Source organism: Lutra lutra, chromosome 5, assembly GCF_902655055.1.
Source record: "Lutra lutra chromosome 5, mLutLut1.2, whole genome shotgun sequence".
Classification (NCBI taxonomy): Eukaryota; Metazoa; Chordata; class Mammalia; order Carnivora; family Mustelidae; genus Lutra; species Lutra lutra.
Window position 1 is genome coordinate 113420859 of NC_062282.1, and position 19715 is coordinate 113440573.

General features: G+C 36.7%; 1 non-coding gene across 1 annotated transcript; it reads right to left on the minus strand.

Moving 5' to 3' along the window:
• Positions 1–3409: 3409 nt before the first annotated feature.
• Positions 3410–3540, minus strand: LOC125101466 (small nucleolar RNA SNORA18). The gene has a single exon (XR_007127864.1). It is a non-coding gene; the product is annotated as a small nucleolar RNA SNORA18 (small nucleolar RNA).
• Positions 3541–19715: the final 16175 nt, after the last annotated feature.

Below are 19715 nucleotides of genomic sequence, written 5' to 3' on the forward strand. Positions count from 1 at the left end.
GTTTCTGTGTCTTATGAATAGATGTTGAATTTTTATCAAATGCATTATGCATCAGTTGAAAGTGATCATGTAATTTTTGTTCTTAGTCTGTTAGTATGATAGACAATCAACTTTTAAATATCAAACCAACTTTGCATTACCAGGATAAATCTTATGTCGTCATGCTGTATCTTTTTGCATATTATTGAATTCCATTTACAAATATTTTGAGAAATTTTTTGTGTCTCTATTTGTGAGGATTATTAGTCTGTAGTTAGGCTGTCTTGTACTATTTTTGTCTGGTTTTGGCATCAGAGCAGTGCTGACTTCTCCAAATAAGTTGGGAAATTCTCATACTTCTTTTATTTTTGGAAAGTAATTATATAGAATTTGTGTTATTTTGTGTTCTTTTTCTTCTTTAAGTACAACTAGGGATGGGAGAGATTTTTCTCCCCCTGAAATTTCTCTAAATAGAACAATTCTGGCAATTTATTTCTTTATGCATAAGTGTTTATTGTTGGTTGTTTTTTAAATAGCATGGAGGACATGGGGAGTTAGGAGAAGGGTTGTTTTTGAGGAACTGGTTCATGTCATTTAAATTGTCAAATTTGTGTGCACAGAGGTATTCATAATATTCCCCTAAAATTCTTTCAATGTTTTTATAGTATGTATTGATATTCCTCTTTCTTTCCTGATTTCAGTAATTTGTGTTCTCTCTGCCTTTATTAGTCTAGGTAGAGGCTTATCAATTTTATTAATCTTCTCAAAGAATCAGCTATTGTTTTTATTAATTTTTTCTCAATTTCACTAATTTCTGCTTGAATCCATAGGTTTCCTTCTTTTATTCTTTTTAGTTTACTTTTTTTTTTTAGTTTCTTAAAATGAGAGCTTAGACTGTAACTTGAGTCCTTTTTCTAAGAGAAAACATATAAGGCTATAAATTTCATCTCATCACTGATTTAGTTGCATTCCACTAACTTTAATGTATTGTACCTTCATATTTTTATAAAAGTTTAGTATGTCTTCTAGTTTTTCTGAAGACTTCTTTGACCTTCGAAATAAAAATGTGTTTAAGTTTTAAGTACTTTTTTTCCCCCATTTTATTTTATTTCCTTACAGTGTTCCAAAATTCATTGTTTATGCACCACACCCAGTGCTCAGTTCTTTTGGATTCTTTGTCCTTGCAACAAGTTCTCTAAGGTTTTTGAGGGGTTTTGTTTTGTTTTTTTAAATCTCAGAATGTATTCACTTGACTTTCATTCCTGAATGGTATTTTCATTGGGCATAGAATTCAGAGTTTGTAGTTCTCTTTTGGCACTTTGAAATATTACTGTTTCTGGTGTCCATGGTTATGATTGAAAATAGGTAATCTTAGTAATAGGTCATTTTTATATGGCTGCTTTCAAGATTATTGGTCCTTAGTTTTCATTAGTTTATGATGTATATTCAACACATCTCTTTGGCAGTATCATCTTTGGTATTTACTGAGCATTTTGAAACCCTAAGTTTACATTTTTCACCAAATTTGGGAAGTTTTCACTGATTATGTTTTTGTTGTTACAAAAATTAACCCATTTATTATAGACTAGCAATGTTTCAAATGACAGCCCTTCAACTGGTCTTTCACTTCCTTCAGTCTTCTTTCCTTCACTTTACTGTGATGGTAGAAGTGGTGTTGTATGTCCAGACACCACCTGCTACCATTTTCATGCAGGAACCACAACGCCAGATCCCCACAGCTCATCTCTTCATCTTGGTTTTGCCACAGAAGGAGCAAGCATACTTGGTGTGCTGGTTTACTTCAATCTTCTTCACCCTTTTCCTGAGGAAAGCACAATAGGTCCTATATTTACCAATGATTCTGACCTTCTTTGTGTTTAACCATGTGACTGCAACCTAAGTCTGAATCCAGAGAGGATCAGCCATCATATGTTTAAATATTTTCTACACACTCTTTCTCTACATCTGGAAATACAATATTACACGTTTTTAAAATGTTGCACCAGTGATTCCCAAGTCTCTTTATTTTTCAATCTTTTTCTCGGTCATTCAGATTGGATCATTTCTATTGATCTATATTCACGTTCACTGATGTTTCTCCTCCTTTCTTCATTGTGCTGTTGAGCCCATCCAAGGAAATTATCTTGGCTATGTTATTTTCAGTCCTATAATTTCCATTTTTTATTTACTCTTTCTGTTAACACTAGCTCTCCATAGGTTGCATGAGTGTTTACGCTTACTTTCAGGAACATGGCTTTAATAGCTGCTTTAATGTTTTTGATTCCAATATCAGGGTCATCTTGGTTTACTCAAATATCTTTTTTTCTTATAATATTGAAATGTTTCTGGTACTTTGTATATGAAATAATTTTATATGATATCCCAGCTCTCCTGAATATCTTAGGAGACCCTGGGTCTTGTTTAAATTGTACAGAAAATGATGATTGTTTGTTTCAGCAGACAATTAGCCCAATTAGGTTTCATCTGCAAGTTTCTTCCCACGTTTTTATGTTGTGTCTTCATCATCAGTTTTCAAAACCTCTGCAGTGTCAAAACCCTGTGTGTCCACTGCCCAGTAGCCACTCTAGGACTGGGAACATGTCTCAACTACTGTCTGTTCTCAAAGCTTTTCCTAGGTTATTAAGGGTAATGTCCATGCATATGCAGCTCAGCAGTGAACCCAGGGGTTCATACACAGTTTTGTGTGATTGTTTCCCTCACCTTCCTCCTCTCTACAATCTCTCCCATACTTTGCAGTTCCTAGAAGCCCTCTTTCTGACTATTTGGTTGTAAAGCTGGGGTTCTGGTTCCATGGCTCTGCTATGTACTTCCCATTACTGTGCATGCCTAGGTCCAGGGCAAAGTGGTAAACAGAATGGGGAGAAGAGGAAAGCAGTAGGAAGGACCCTAGCATTTCTATTTTTTAAAAGTTAAAATTTTAATTGTGGTTTTAAAAAAACCCACAAGTTACCATCTTAACCATTTTTTTTAAAGCCAATAAATTTTTATTTGAGTTTTTACATGTGATTCTTCCACTGCCAGTCACTGCTCATCACCATAGTTCCTCCAAAGTTAGGATCATAATCTTCAAAACAGCCCTTTTAAAAAGAACTTGATCAATCCACAGTTGTCACTGTCACTCCAGAGTTCTTGCAGCTGGGTTTCTTGCTTCTCCATTTGAATACGGACATACTTTAAGAACTCCCCACCTGTAATCTTTGGTATCCAATGTCTTTACTTCAGGGCCCTGTTTAGGGTCTGAGTGTGGATCTGCCTGGTTCTCAATTTCAAACATCCTCTAAACATGAATGAGTTCAAATCATATTCACCCCTAAACTATCACCCTAGAACTGTACAGATTGTTGGGATACACCAATACCTAAGATTTAAAAAATATGACTATTAGGTCAGAGTTTTAGCAGATAAGGATAAGTGTCTTGTAGTTCTTTCCCACAGATCTAACACATAGTTCTGTGAATAAAGAAAACCACACAAATACTCTATGAGGCGTTTCCAACAATGTAGGTCTACAGAAAAAGCCCCATCGGGATAGACCTCAACCATCTTAACACTCCCAAACGGTACCCTTAAAAATGGTTAAGTATATTCACTTTGTTAATAGATCTCCACCTCTTTTTCATCTTGCAAAACAGTCTACGCCCATTGAATAACAACTCATTTCCCCCCTCCCTCCAGCCACCATTCTATTTTTGTTTCTCCATTTGATTACTTTAGATACTTCATCTAAGTGGAACCACAGAGTGCAGGTCTTTTTGTGACTGGTTTACTTCACGGAATATATTCTCTTCAAAGTTTACCGGTGTTGTAGCACATGACAGAAACTCCTTCTTTAAAGGCTGAACAGTATTCCAATCTATGTGTACATCACTTTTTCATTCAGTTCATCCAGTGATAGAAGTTGCATTGTTTCCACCTCTTGGCTACTGTAAACTATGCTATTAAGAATGTTACGAACATGGGTATGCTAATAAGTCTTTGAGATGCTGCTTTCAATTTTTTTGGTTACACATACCCACAAGTAGGATAACTATCATATGGTAATTCTTATTTTTTTTTGAAAAACCTCAATGCTGTTATCCATACCAGCTATATACTATTTAATGGTGTTGCACGTCTTTTCATATGTTTGTTGGTCATTTATATACCACCTTCAAAGAAATGTCTACTCTATCTTCTGCCCAGTTTTTTAACTGGGGTTATTTATTTTTGTTGAGTTGTAGGAGTTCTCTATTCCGCTTACCAGTTTCTTCTAAGATATTTAATTTGAAGTATTTTCTCCCATTCCATATGCAGACCTCCATTTTCTTTTAGCTTCTAGGATCACCATTGAGAAGTCTGCACTTTTTTAAAGATTTTATTTATTTTTGTGAAAGAGCATGCACATGGTGGGGGGAGGTGGGCAGAGGGAGAAGCAGACTCCCCCCTGAGCAGGAAGGCCAATAAGGGACTCGATCCCAGGACTCCAGGGCCTCAGGATCCTAACCTGAGCCAAAGGCAGATGTTTAACCAAGTAAACCACCCAGGCGCCCTGGTCTGCCTTCTTGATCCTTTGTATGAAAGCTTTATTCCCCCTACCTCTGAAAACTCTTATGATGCTCTGTTTTCCCCCAATCACTTCAAAATTTCAGGATGATGCAAATTGGCATGTGTGTATTTTGCTCCATTTGTAAGAGCCCTTTTCTTTTGAAAAGTTCTCTCCTTCAGTTCTGAGAAAAATACTGCTCTTTGAACTTTTTTTTTTAAAGATTTATTTATTTTATTTATTTGCCAAAGAGAGAGAGGGAGATCACAAGTAGACAGGGAGACAGGCAGAGAGAGGGGGGAAGCAGGCTCCCCGCTGAGCAGAGAGCCCGATGCGGGACTCGATCCCAGGATCCTGAGATCACGACCTGAGCTGAAGGCAGAGGCTTAACCCACTGAGCCACCCAGGTGCCCCTCTTTGAACTTATTTTTAATTGTACAATTACTATATTCCGTATTTGCTTCTCTTGTCTGAGTTATTACACTGAGTTATTACAATTTTCTCATTCTCTTGTTCTTGTTATTCTTCTGGAATTTGTACAGTTCTGTAGCCTTCATGGTGATTTAGCCTTATAGCCTATTTTCTATGTCCCTGTGGAGGTTGAAGCCCCAGAGCTACCCTCTTTAACCTATTTTCACCACCTAACACTCTGTGGGCTACCTAACACTTACTGCTATCCTTTGTACTTGGTCCATTTGTGGCTAAAAGGACATTTGTGATGGGTCTGTTTATTTATAGTTAATCCAACATTTCTGTTTCTAACAGGTAGGGTTACCCTGCAGAGTGTCACACTGCTTCACAGAGCAGTCGTCCCTTAGCAACTGTCAAATACAAGCCTATGTAGAAGCACATATATGTAGGTAGGTGAATGCGTCGGGTGAAGTAAAATAGGCACATGATTTCATAGGACTCCACGTAATACAGTTTTGTTAGCCTTAATCTTATGAAGAGAGCTAGGTTATTTTATATAAACCAAAAAAATCCTTGACAACTGACACCTTTCAAAGCCTTTGTAGTTTTAGAGAAGTTGCCCCATAACCATCTCAGCTGTTTGATGACTATCACAGACAGCAGTGCACTGTGAATCCCAGCAAGAAAAACTTGTAGTTGTTGCAAGGAGCGAAATTTGGAAGAATTCATCAGACCTTCTGAACTTTGAACAAAGTTAGAAAGCCTGGCAGCATTTTCTCCCCCTGAACAATGTGTTGGTTGACTCAGAAAACAACTTTTCTATTTGAACCATGGCTTGTATCCCTCTGTGTTAGCCAGAGCAAATGTTCATCATTATTTTAAAAGGTTTAGAGAGTAGGAGGGGGAGTAAAATATCTGCCTTGAGCATTTTTTTTTCTCCAAAAATAAAAATAAAAAGAGAAGGGAAGGAAGACGCTTAAAACAATATTACGCTGCATTCTCCACTTTGTCGTTCAATGCTTTACAATTGCCTAATTGTTCATTAGCGTCACAAAAGAAATGCCTTTTATTTTCTCCAGGCACTTAGAGATGACTAAGTGTCACTTAGTCAATTGGCAGAACAAAGAAGTCAATTTATGGATCACATTTTCTCTGTTTCCTTGTTCTTGAAAATAATTCACTTTATTGGTTTAGTGTTCTGGAAAGATGAGCGATTGACAGGCCTGAAGTACAGAAATATCCTCCCTAAGATACCGGTTGCACACACACATTTTTGTTCAAAACTAGAGGTGAAAAGGTAACAGTTTCTCAGTCTCTTCATGTAGCAAACCACTCTAAAAATTCAACAATACTAACAACTCCTGACTTCCTCTATGCATTTTTCACCTGAAAGTAGTCACCTGCTGGCATTATTCTTCCCACACCAAGCCTATTGATTAATTAAGCTAGCCCTCATCTCTTTGATACATAATAGGAAGTAATTATTTAGCATTACAACATAAAAAGCTTAATGTATCATTTTTATAGTTTTGTCTACTTTAAAGTAACATTTTAACTGCCAAGGTTTGGAAAATACATACAATGTAAGGAAGAAAAAAAGAATTACCAATAATTTCCTACCGGAGAAACCCACCATTAACATTTTTATATAATCTTGACATAATTTTTCTGGCATTCATATTAACAAATCATTATCATGTGAACTTACTTTAACTTAGTTTTATATTTTGTGAGCATTTACAAGAGATCAAATATTCCCCCAGAGTGATTGCTAAACTGTCCATATATGAACATACACACTTTATTAAACCATTTCCTTTCTATTGGACAGCCAAATTATGTACACTTGGAGGGATCATAAGTAACACTGAAGTTATAATTGATCCTGTCTTTGTATAGATCTCTATTTTCTTAGATTAACTTGTTTCTAATAGATTTACTATACTAAATGATACTGAAAAAATTTTTTTTTTAAATTTTATTCATTTGACAGAAAGAGAGATCACAAGTAGGCAGAGAGGCAGGCAGAGAGAGAGAGAGGGGAGGAAGCAGGCTCCCTGTGGAGCAGAGAGCCCGATGCGGGGCTTGATCCCAGCACCCTGGAATCATGTCCTGAGCCAAAGGCAGAGGCCTTAACCCACTGAGCCACTCAGGTGCCCCGATACTGAAAATTTTTTAAGGCTTATACAATATGTGAGCAAATCACCTTCCCCAAGTTTACTAATTTACTACCCTTCAAGTGTATAAAGTTTTACTTTATATTCATAATACATTTTGGAAGGGTGAAAATAATGTCTTAACAATCAACAGACCATGGACTGTCTTGACTCAGAGTTGAGCTACCGGATTTTTCTATTAGCTTGTATAGAAAATTAAGTTTACTATGGAAGAATGTGTGCTCCTTTATTATTACACTTGTATTTTTCCCAGTATCATCTCAGAAAGAAAACAACCTTAATTTTAGACTTAATTATCCTTTAATCTCATCTACTGATAAGCCTGTGAAATAACTCACTGCTAGTTCAATAACTCTAAATTCATTCTTCAGAAATATGAAACATATTCACGTAGCAACATGTTTCCTCATCTTTTAAGAAAGGTGTCTAACGACAGAATGTCATTATGCTCTTTAAGAAAATGTACTACTCCTTTTTAAATTGAACTAAAAACTTTTCAGAGGCTGGTTAGAGAAAAATTTAGAGAAAAAAATTTGGAAGAAAGATGCACAGATGTTTGCTATTCCCTTTTAATCACTTTCCTCCAGAAATTGTTCGTTTCACCGGAATTCACTAAATATGGGAATAAAACTGCTACCGAGTACAATCTATATCCACAAATGAAATTATCTAGTTATATTCAATCTATTCTGTATTTTTGAACAGCAAGTGCATTTTCTATATGCATAGTGAGCACTGAAATGCACTACAGCCACAAATTGTGATTAGAAAACTGCTTGTTTAGCAGTTTCAAAGGAAACCAACATGACAATCAAACATGGAAAGCAGATGGAAGATTTATTTTAGGACATGTAGCAATAATAGAGAAATTAGGGAGCAATTAAAACATGAAAAAAATCAGTTTAGCTGAGAAAGTGAATCCAAAGTTATTTCAGTTCAGTTCTCAATTATGCTTGTTCTTAAATGAAGATTTGAATTAGGAAGAATGAAATCTGAATGTTCTTTCAGCAAATAAGGTACAACTTAGAATGGCATGTAGTGATTGTTTAAAACAATCTTAGCAACCAGAGCAATTACTCAATACAAGCATTTATTTTTAGATGGTAAATTCCCATATTTAGACTGTTGGCTAGATATCAGCAGTATCAGAAATTCATTGTATTCAGCCTTGTACACTCTTAATTGTTTTTAAAAATTACATTTTCCATTGTAAGTAGAGCAAATAATCGTAAGGACCCATGTGTGAGTTGCTTATACCTCTTATGCCGAATACATCAAGAGAAATCAATGTGACCCTTGAAAATAAAGCCTTCTATAAATCACTATTACTGGACTTGGTGGGAACACGCCAAGGCACAAGGATACCTTTGTAGGAATATTTGCAGTTCTATACGTAATGAATTATAGTATCAGGTAGAAGTAATTACAGACACTCACCCAGAATTCTTGTATCGCACATGCTGGAGACGGACACAGAAGGCAGCAGGCATATCCTGAGGAGAAGGGATTGGTGGAAAAGGAATGGGTTTACCGGTGTTATTTATAGTGTCTTGGGCTGGATTCACAGGAAGCAGATCCTAACCCAGAGACTCATGTGCAAGTGGTTTAATAAGAAAGTGCTTCCAGGAGAAACCAATAGAGGAGTGGAGACCCCAAGACAAGGAAGAGGTTGGAGCTAATTAAGTGCTGTTTTAAGCAGAGGCCCTGGAGGGTGGTTTCAGCCTGATCCAAAGAGAATTTTGAAGTGTTAGTTATGTCTTAGTTTTATCCCAACACATAAATGTACTTCCGAGAAGACAAGGAGACTTGATTAAATTAAGTTGCCGGTAGATGACTGGTCTCTTCAAGAGCTGATAATATATGGAGCAAGTAATATCAGAGTCTACTTCTGACACATTAGATATTCAACATCCTTGAGAAGCCTGCATTATTGGTCCCTGCATAGCTGCCAACCTAACACCACAGCGACTCAGTTTGTGGGCCTAAAGGGGAAAAGATGGTAGTTGTTATAAAACATGATTTATGTTTTTGAAAAAATTATACAGGTGTATAAGGTACTGATGAATATCTTTTATTTCCCCACCTCCACCACAGGTATAATCACTATTAATTATTCAGTACATGCCTCTTTCAGACCTTTCCTCAAAGTTTTCTCTGTTACTGTTTATTGAAAAACCCTGTGGGGAAAAATCATTCCTGAGCCTATGATCACTTTAAAAAAGTACATGAATAAAGGGCAAGTCTCCCCTTCTGTCCTCCTTCCTCTCTTGAGAAACAACTACTAGAAATAATCAGTATAATATTTGCTATTTATTCTTCCCTATTTTCCAAGTGTATACAGATATATCTGCTAATATATAGTATTTACATAGATGTGGTTTTAGAAAAATATAACGTGCTATGCTTATAACTCAGTGCATTGCTCTTTCCAGTTAAGAATATAATATGCACAGGGGCGCCTGGGTGGCTCAGTGGGTTAAGCCACTGCCTTCGGCTCAGGTCATGATCTCAGAGTCCTGGGATCGAGCCCCACATCGGGCTCTCTGCTCAGCGGGGAGCCTGCTTCCTCCTCTCTCTCTGCCTGCCTCTCTGCCTACTTGTGATCTGTCAAATAAATAAAATCTTAAAAAAAAAAAAAAGAATATAATATGCACAGATTTCCAAATTAATATATATATAAATTATCACATTCTGTTTAATTCTTGTATAATATCCACCTTATAGGACACGTTATAATTTAACATAAATTATACATTATAATTATAATTTATACGTTATAAGTTACACATTATAATCTACCCATTCTGTTTTAAGGGACATTAGATTGTTTCTAGGTTGTTGCTTCAGAAATAATACTGAAGTAAATACCTTCTTATTGATATTACACTATTGCTTTTTAGGGACAGATTCCCTGAAAAGAGACTTGTGTCAAATGTGTTTATCTTTTCATTTAATATATATCATATTTACGGCAGTTTTTAAAAATAATGAAAAGTCTCCAAAATACAGGTTTTTAAAAAAATCAATTCTACTGCTGCAGATATGTAACTTAGTGGGAGGGAATATTATGTGTTTTATAAAACAATTTAGAACAGTATATCTTAAGGATGAAAGAAATCTTTGGATTGTCTTAGCAATTTTTAATTTTTCAATTTTTTAAAAGATTTTATTTATTTATTTGACAGAAAGATAAAGATCACAAGTAGGCAGAGAGAGAGGGGGAAGCAGGCTCCCCACTGAGCAGAGAGCCGGATGCAGGGCTTGATCCCAAGACCCTGAGATCATGACCTGAGCTGAAGGCAGAAGCTTAACCCACTGAGCCACCCAGGTGCTCCAGTTTTAGGAATGTTTTTAAAAGGATTTTATTTATTCATTTGAGACAGAGAAATACAGAGAGAAAGCTTGAGCAGGAGGAGAGACAGAGGGAGAAGCAGACTTCCTGCTGAGCCAGGAATCCAACACAGGGCTCCCTCCCAGGACCTGGAGATCATGATGATCCTACCCAGAGACAGATGTTTAACCATCTGAGCCACCCAGGCGCCCCTGTTTTGGCGATTTTTCACAAAATCTCCGAAATGTTTGCTTATATAATATGACAAAGCCAAGGCATGACATGCATGGCCCAGTCTCAGATAAAAGAAAAGAATTCCTCAGCCAAAGGAACTTTTAAAATTATTTCTTTGTCTATTGTTATACCTCATGCGGGAATACATGTTCACAATAGCACTAATTTAAATTCTTTTTCTCCCCTTTTTCTTCTTCACACATTCAAGATGCTTCCGTGTTTCATCCTTAATGACTACCAAAAACTTCTACCTTAGTTTTAATCTCCATTCCACCTGTCTCCCTTCCCCATTCTTTTCGAGTTTTCATTTCAAATAAAAACATAGGCAAAGTATAATAGCCCTCTAAAAACAAAGAGAAGAAACTAAGTCTGAAAGCTAGAATTCTCTTTAAAAGGGAGGCAATAGAAAGCAGGTAGACCTTCCTAACTTTTTGTTTACTAGCCAACAATTTCATAAAGGACTTGAGGTTATTTTTTTAAAATAGATGCAATACAGTAAAAAATAGATAAAAATGAGGCCAAACATAAAAGTGAAACCTATATTGCATAACAGAGATTTCTACAGGATGATTATACTATAGCCTAGAACCTGACTGTGACCTGGGAGGTAGTCAGAACAGAAGAGGGTACTTTGGGTTCTGTTGAGGATATAGAAAGCTGGAAAGTACATCACTCCCATCCACACAACAATAAAAACATTCAGATACTCTGCAAAATCATAACTACTTTTGAACCCAATGGGAAGTTAAGGTTTCAGGGTAACTAACTTGAAATCTAAAGACAGAAACCTCCAAGGAGAGACAAGATATGAGCACTTACTAGCTTAACACCACACAATCTGGTAAGAAAAATTCAGGTGAAAATTTTAACCAATTGGTAGAGGCCAAATGTGGGCTAAATGTGAGAATATAGAACATCTGGAAGACAAAGACATAGGGCGGATTCATACCCACTCACCAAGTCTTCTTCACAGATCTCATCAGGTATGTATAACAACTGGGGCAAACTTTTTAGAATTAATAATTAGTGTTTCATGAAAGCTGTTTCTAAGGATAGAAGAAAAAACCATTTAATTAAATGAATACAGCTTAATATCAAAACAGAATTGTAACAGTCAAAGAGAAGAAATTATATGCAAATTCCACTTGAAAAAAAATGTAAAACCCCAAATTAAAATGTTATCTAACCTAATTCTACAGCACATTTTTAAAAGAAGACAATCATAATTGATTAAGATTTATCTCAAAATAGGTGGGTGGGGTATGGGGTTAGGGAGGGTGAATGATGGGGACAAAAAGTAAAACAAAGGAAGTGAAATAAAATCAGGGTCATAAATGGACTGGATGATAGTAAGCTTCACAGTTATTCTACGTACCTGAGTTTTAATTAAAAAGAAAGTAGACAGGAGCAAGAAGCTGTGGGAAATAACATGAAATGTTCGTTTTTTGGAGTCGGTCAGATATCACCCTGGGAGAGCCAATATATTTTTCTCCCTGTTAATCTGCATCCTTTCCCCCACCCCACCAACAGTGGGAAGTGTCATCTGGTTGGTCTTTTCTCTGTGAACAAAAATTTATAAGGCATTTTATAATGTCAATACCTCGCAAGAATCCTGTGACCTTGAGATTATGTACACTCTGAGAAAGCAAGACTCACGTGATCAAAAACCAAAAATGTATCCATGGTCAGAATTTTGCAAAATATAGGAGAATGAAAATTAGAAAGTAAAAAAATATATATATTACCTATAAGTAGAAGAAATATTAGGCAAATACCATTATAGACATCTCTCTAGCCACATTTCTAGATACAGGACAGAAGAGTATAGATAACAGAAATTAATAGATATATTTTCATAAATAGAAACATACTTTGCATGTTATTTTAAAATAAATTATTAAATTAGTTTTATTGAAATGTAACAAAAGAACAAGGGAATGAAGTGAAACAAATAACTGCTAACTTCACGTAAATATTTCTTCACCACAAGATATGTTAGTTTCTAAAATATACCTATAATCTTGAGGGTGAGAAAGGCTACAAATTCTTTAGGCATTAAGATAAATCTTAACTACATTAGAAATTTCTAGGAGGTATCAATTAACTCCCTGATATTAAATAAAAGTAATTAATAATTTGGCACTTATTTCCACCAGAAGTTTTTAAATCTGTCCACGAACACTTGGACATTCCTTTTGACAAGACATAAAACTAACTCAACTTGTTCTCCCTTTGAGAACAAGAGAAAGTAACCTCTGAGATGAGGACACGATGGGCAATGTGGTTTTTACTTTTTTCTCTTCCTTGGACCACTCATTCTGGGGGAAGCCACATACTATGTCATGAGGACATTCAAGCAGCCCTAGGGAAACATCTACTTCAAGAGGAACTGGGGCTCTCTGGGAACAATAGCAAAGGAGTAAGTCCTTTGCCAACAGACATCAGTGATTCCCCCAGCTGTCCCTCCAGCCTCAGTCAAGCCTTCTCATGACTCAGACCCAGCCAACAGCCTGACTCATGAGAAACAATGAGTCAGAACCACTCAGCTACACCACCCCCAAATTCCTAATACACAGAAATTGTGACTTAATGCAAGTTTTGGGGTGATTTTTTTATGCAGCAGTAGATACCTAATACAGCTTTTTATTCTTGAATTTAAAATTTTTGATTCACTTTTAAACACTGGATTTTGGTTTTTCATTTTTCTTTTCCACAAGAGTCAAGGGTTTGTTTTGACCTTTAAATCCAATGATAATTTAGCTGAGCATAAAATTCTTGGATCATATGTCCTTTCCTTTATAAGTTTGTGGTGACACAGGGAGGACTTGATAGCCCATTTTCTGGTACTGACTGGTTAACTAGTCCCTTTAGCACAGTTTTCCCATTTATCCACAGAAAATTTGGTTCTCAAGTACTTAAAAAAAAGTTTTTAAAAAATTTTTAGATTTTAGAAAATCTGCAAATATCATAGACAATTTCCATATACCCTGTATACATTTTCCTCTGTTATCAATATCTCACATTACACTGAGTTGGAGGACTTAAATGTTTCCAAAATGAGAAGAGCAATTCTGACTAGAGATTAAATGTGGGTTTATTGCAATAGATAATTTTGGAAGTTCTCACCATGGATGAGACTGCCTAGGCAGTGAGTTTACAAAGAGAGTCTAGGGCAAAACCTTAAGGAAACCCAATGTTTATTCAAACAAACAAACAAAAAACAAAACAAAACAATGTTTAATGGCTAGATAGAGGAGAATGAGGCTAAGAAGTAACTATAGAAAGAATAATGGCCAAAAATATAGGGAAAATCATGAAAGTGCAATGTTACAGAAGCCAGTGTAAGAGTGTTTTTAAAAGGAGTAGTTAGGTTTATCAAATGCTATAGAAAGATCAAGAAAAATAAGTGTCCCTTACATATATGATATAGAGGTCCCTCTTTCAATAGGAAAACAGAAAACTCTCGAACAATGTCCATATTACAGCTTTTTGAAAGAAGGGTGACATGCTGGGGAATTCTAATAAAGGTAGTGAAATATCTTTTAAAATTTCTAATTATAATTTTCAGTGAAATATAAGGCAAAATTGCATCCATGGAAAGGAGTCAATACTCAAAGTTGTGACTTCGGGTTCTGCACTCACAATTATAGTATACATGCCTTAATCTGTGTTTTGGGGATATTTCAAAATGCACATTTCTCCTAGTCATAGTTGACTAGACCAAGGGTTCTTGATATTACATGGCCCAGTCAGAGTCCTTTTCCAAGCCCAAATTAGAATTGGAAGTAAGATACAAAGACTCAACTTCTCTATGAGACTCTAATCGTAACAGAAAGACTTGAAGACCATTTTGTCCCCAGTAAGGTTTGTATAGCCTTAAAAAGCCATCTGCTCTACAAGAGACAGCTTGTTCTGATCTCTCTCTTATTTCTTTAATTCTCTCCCTGTGTATGTCGTCTTTGCCATTGTAATACCCAGGGATTTCCTCTTTTTCTTCAGCTCTAGAATTTCTAGTTTTTTTTTTTAAATAGGCTATATCATTATTCAAATTTCCAGTTCTTAACTGACATTTGAAAATTATGCTTTTAATTCTAAGAGCATTGTAAATAAAGTTATTTTACAATCTGTGACCAGTAATTTCATTGACTAGGGTGCCTGTGGATCTATTTCATTGTCTATTGTGCTGCTTGTCGCTTATGTTATCTTTTTTGCCGCATCTTTGGCTGTGTGCTGGATTTTTTTTGTAATGTATATATATTTTTTAAGATTGTATTTATTTATTTGACAGAGAGAGATCACGAGGAGGCAGAGAGTCAGACAGAGGGAGAGGGGGAAGCAGGCTCACCCCTGAGCAGAGAGCCCAATGTGGGGCTCGATCCCAGAACCCTGAGATCATGATTTGAACCGGAGGCAGAGGCTTAACCCACTGAGCCACCCAGGTGCCCTGTGCTGGATGTTTTATTTGAAAAAGAATTTGTAGAAATAATTTGAAGCCTGAAATGAAGTTATCTCCCTTTAGAGAGAACTTCCGTTTATTTTTGTCAGGCATCTTGGGGCACAAGCAAAACAAGTGACCCTAAGTCAATTTTAAGATTTGAGGTTTTCTGTGGAAATGCAAAGGCTGCATTACTTTGTCCTTACTCCTAAGGTGTGGGTGGTCCTTAGGGGTTGTTTACCAGGGTGGGAAGCCTTGGACTCATCTTTTGTTACTCTAGATCAAATAAGCTGTCAAAGATACTGCTCAGCTTCACAAAATTCTTTCTAGAACTGTACTTGTCCCCTGCACAGAAGGAGACCCAAAGATCAGCTGTATTTAGATTTCTATATTCTCCTAGATACTGACACGGTAACTTCTCACTATCATTTTGAACTCTAATATTTCTTTTGGTTGACTATAATGCTCTGTGCACTACAAAATTTTATACAATTTGTGGGTCCATCTTTAGGAAAAGGACGCAAAATCAGACACAGGGTCTTGAGAGGAAGTATGCAAGTGAAAAGCCCTGGAACCTAAGCATCATTAGCTTCTTCGTAAATCCTCCTCTGGTAGGTTTCACTTGGTGGTTTGGTCCAAATTACCTGGCCATTCATTACCAAAACTGGAAGGTACTTTAACGTGTCCTTAAAGATCTGTACCCTAATCACTACGGTGTGATATTCATATCACATGTACAGCATGTAGAGCAGCAGAGCCGATAAAACATCTCTTTTTTCACGAGTCTCCTCTTTGAATGGGAATGGCAGTCAGAATCAACCCCATTATTTATATAGTTATTTATATCTCACTGTCACACTCTTTCTCTCATATAAGTAAGCATATTTGAATCTGAATCTGCAGAAGTTAAATTTGTATGAGATGCAACTCCATTATTATCTGTAATTTTTCTTTTGAGGGCTTCTTCAACACAAGAGCTATTTCAAAGTGCATATTCTAATATCAGATGAATATATATTTTATTCTATTTTTTATTGTTAATCACAAACTTTATCACATTGTTCCTAGTGTTTTAATTAGTATGGTTTATGCTTTTTGAAATTCTCAAGATTATGTTGAGGCCAAATGGTTAACTTTTTAACATTTTGTGTATGTCTTAAAACAATGTATATTTCCTTTTAGTTGGTAGGAAATTCTCTGTAAATGAATTGGATTAAAGCAATTGAATGTGTTGTTAAAATTCTCCACAGCCAGAAAAGGGAACCCTCCTACCCTCTTGGTGGGAATGCAAACTGGTGCAACTATCTGGAAAACGGCATGGAGGTTCCTCAAAAAGTTGAAAATAGAGCTATCCTACGACTCAGCAATTGCACTACTGGGTATTTACCCCAAAGATACCAACGTAGTGATCCAAAGGGGCACGTGCACCCGAATGTTTATAGCAGCAATGTCCACAATAGCCAAACTATGGAAAGAACCTAGATGTCCATCAACAGATGAATGGATAAAGAAGAGGTGGTATATATATACAATGGAATACTATGCAGCCATCAAAAGAAATGAAACCTTGGGGTGCCTGGGTGGCTCAGTGTGTTAAGTCTCTGCCTTTGGCTCGGGTCATGATCCCAGAGTCCTGGGATTGAGCCCCGCATCGGGCTCTCTGCTCGGTAGGGAGCCTGCTTCCCCGCCCCCCTGCCTGCCTCTCTGCCTACTTGTGATCTCTGTCTGTCAAATAAATAAATAAAATCTTTAAAAAAAGAAAAAGTAATGAAATCTTGCCATTTGCAACGACATGGATGGAACTAGAGGGTATCATGCTTAGCGAAATAAGTCAATCGAAGAAAGACAACCATCATATGATCTCCCTGATATGAGGAAGTGGAGATGCAACGTGGGGGGTTTAGGGTGTAGGAAAAGAATGAATGAAACAAGATGGGATTGGGAGGGAGACAAACCATAAGAGACTCTTAATCTCACAAAACAAACTGAGGGTTGCCGGAGGGAGGAGGGGAGGGAGAGGGTGGTGGGGTTGGGTTATGGACATTGGGGAGGGTATGTGCTATGGTAAGTGCTGTGAAGTATGTAAACCTGGCGACTCACAGACCTGTAACCCTGGGGCTAATAATACATTATATGTTATAAAATTTTTTTTTAATTAAAAAAATTTAAAAAAATTCTCCACAGCCTTATTTATTTTTCTATTTTACTTGTTGATATCTGAAAGAAATGCCTATTGGCTGTGCCATCATCAATTCTTAATATGGTTGTGGTTTGTCAATGCTGTTAGCACACAGAAAATGGTCTCCGGTCAACCAGAAATTCCAAGAAATCTGTGAAAAAAGGAAAGAGAATGGGATCTAACTGGAGAATTTATCAAGTCTCAAATATAAGCAGAGGTGTACATCTCTTGCCAAGATGTAGTAACAGGGACTGGAGTCACATTTTCATAGGAAACAATTAGAAAACTGGATTAAATATCTTTTTTAAAAACCTGTCTTTAAGACTTTGGACAACAGGCAGCTTAGGACCTTAAGGTAAACAAAATGGGTAAAGTCTATGATGGCCTGGCTTTCTGCATGGAGGCAATTGCAAGCTGTGAAACAGGGAGAGCAGAATGTTGCTCTTGCTGAATCGACAGAGACCGGAGTTCAGGGAGACTGAGGCAGCCAGGAGTTGCAGGATAGAGTTATGGAGAAGGGGAGGTAAGCAGAAGAGGAGCTTCACAATTCCACAGAAGAGTTTGCTTAGGTCTTTGCTGAATACTAAGAAGTGTATGCACAGGGCAAACAGGCAGCAGGGGCTTTCAGCTGAACCCTTTCCAGAGCGCATAGAGAGAAGACGTTCTTGAAATTCACTCAGGGAATTCAGTAGAAACCCCAGAAGAACTATGTAGAACTAAACTATCCCCAGAGTAAAGGTTATTTTCAGCTCATCCAAACCATTGTTGAAAATGCCAGGGAAGCCACAAGTAAAATCTAAAGCCAGCATGATAGCTGGATACAAGGTCAGTGTACAAAAATAATTTTCATGTGTATATACTAGCAAGTAAACTATTATAAATTAAAAGTTTTAAATACCATTTAAGCTAGTGTTAAAAACATGGATTATTTAGGGATAAACTTAACATAATATATCCAGGTGCCAGACCTAGATACTGAAAACTACAAAGGTTGTTGTGAGAAATTAAAGGGGGTTTAAATAAATGGAGTGATATACCATGTTCATTCATCAGTATACTCAACATTAAGATGTCAATTCTTCCTAAATTCCTCTGTAGCTTCAATGCCGTTCTAATCAAATCCAAGCAAGCTTTTTTTGGTTAAAATGCAAAACACTGGGATGCCTGAGTGGCTTAGTGGTTTAAGCATCTGCCTTCCACTCAGAAGACTGCTCCCTCTGCCTGCTTCTCCCCCTACCTGTGTTCTCTTTCTCTCTCTCTCTCTCTCTCTCTCTCTCAACATATAAGTAAATAAAATCTTTAAAAAAATAAAACAAAAAGCAGAAGACTGATAATACCACATCAGGAATGTGGAGCAACTGGAATGCACATCGTTGGTGGAAATGCAAAGTGATACACTTAACATATTATTCTTGTATTTCTGTGTAACAAATTGTCGTAAGCAGTGGCTTAACACACACACACAATTATTATTAACTAATGGTTTCTACAGGTCAGAAGCCTGGGCATGGCTTAGGGAGGTACTCAGCTTAAGATTTCACAAGATTGCCATAAAGGTGTGGCCAGGGCTAGGTTCTCATTTGAGGCTTAAGATTCTTTTCCAACTTCCTCAGGTTTTTGGCAGAATTTATTTTTTGGCTGTAGAATTCATGGAAGCTGGCTTTTTCAAAGATAGCAAGGTACAGAGTGACTCTAGAGTGAGTCTACCAGCCAGCAGAGATTCATATATAAGATAATGTGTTGATGGAAATGACATACACTCACATTTGCCACCTTCTGTTGGTTAGAAGCCAGTCACAGATCTTGCCCACGTTCAAGGCATGGAGTTACAAAAGAGCATGAACACCAGGAAGCAGAAATCTTCTTCTGCATGAACACCAGGAAGCAGAAATCTTCTAAGGGGCTACCTTAAAGTCTGTCTTCCACAGACAGACTGAAAAAGTCTGGAAGTTTCTTGGGGGGTAAATCTGTACCATCACATCACTCCCCACTTCTAATCCTAAGTATTTACCTGAGAAAAATTAGTGCATACATCCAGATTAAAATGTGTATGCAAATGTTCATGAGTTCAAAATTCATGTATAATAACCTCAAACTGGAAACAATTCCAATGTCTAGTTCCTGGCAGATGGAAAAGCAAACTGTGGTGTATATACAATGGGACGTCTTTCAGGATTAACAGGGGATAAGCCACTGACACATACAACAACATGAATGAATCCCAAACATTTGTGCTAAGTAAATGAAGCCATACACAAAAGACTACATTTTACTTATATGAAATGGTAAAGAATTTTATGTAGAAAAAAGGAAGATACAGTATTTCACAGTAACAGAAAGCAGATTTATACTTGCCTTGTGCCAGGCATGAGGGACGGAGACTGATCAGAAAGGAGCACAAAGGAACATTTTGGGTAATAATGATG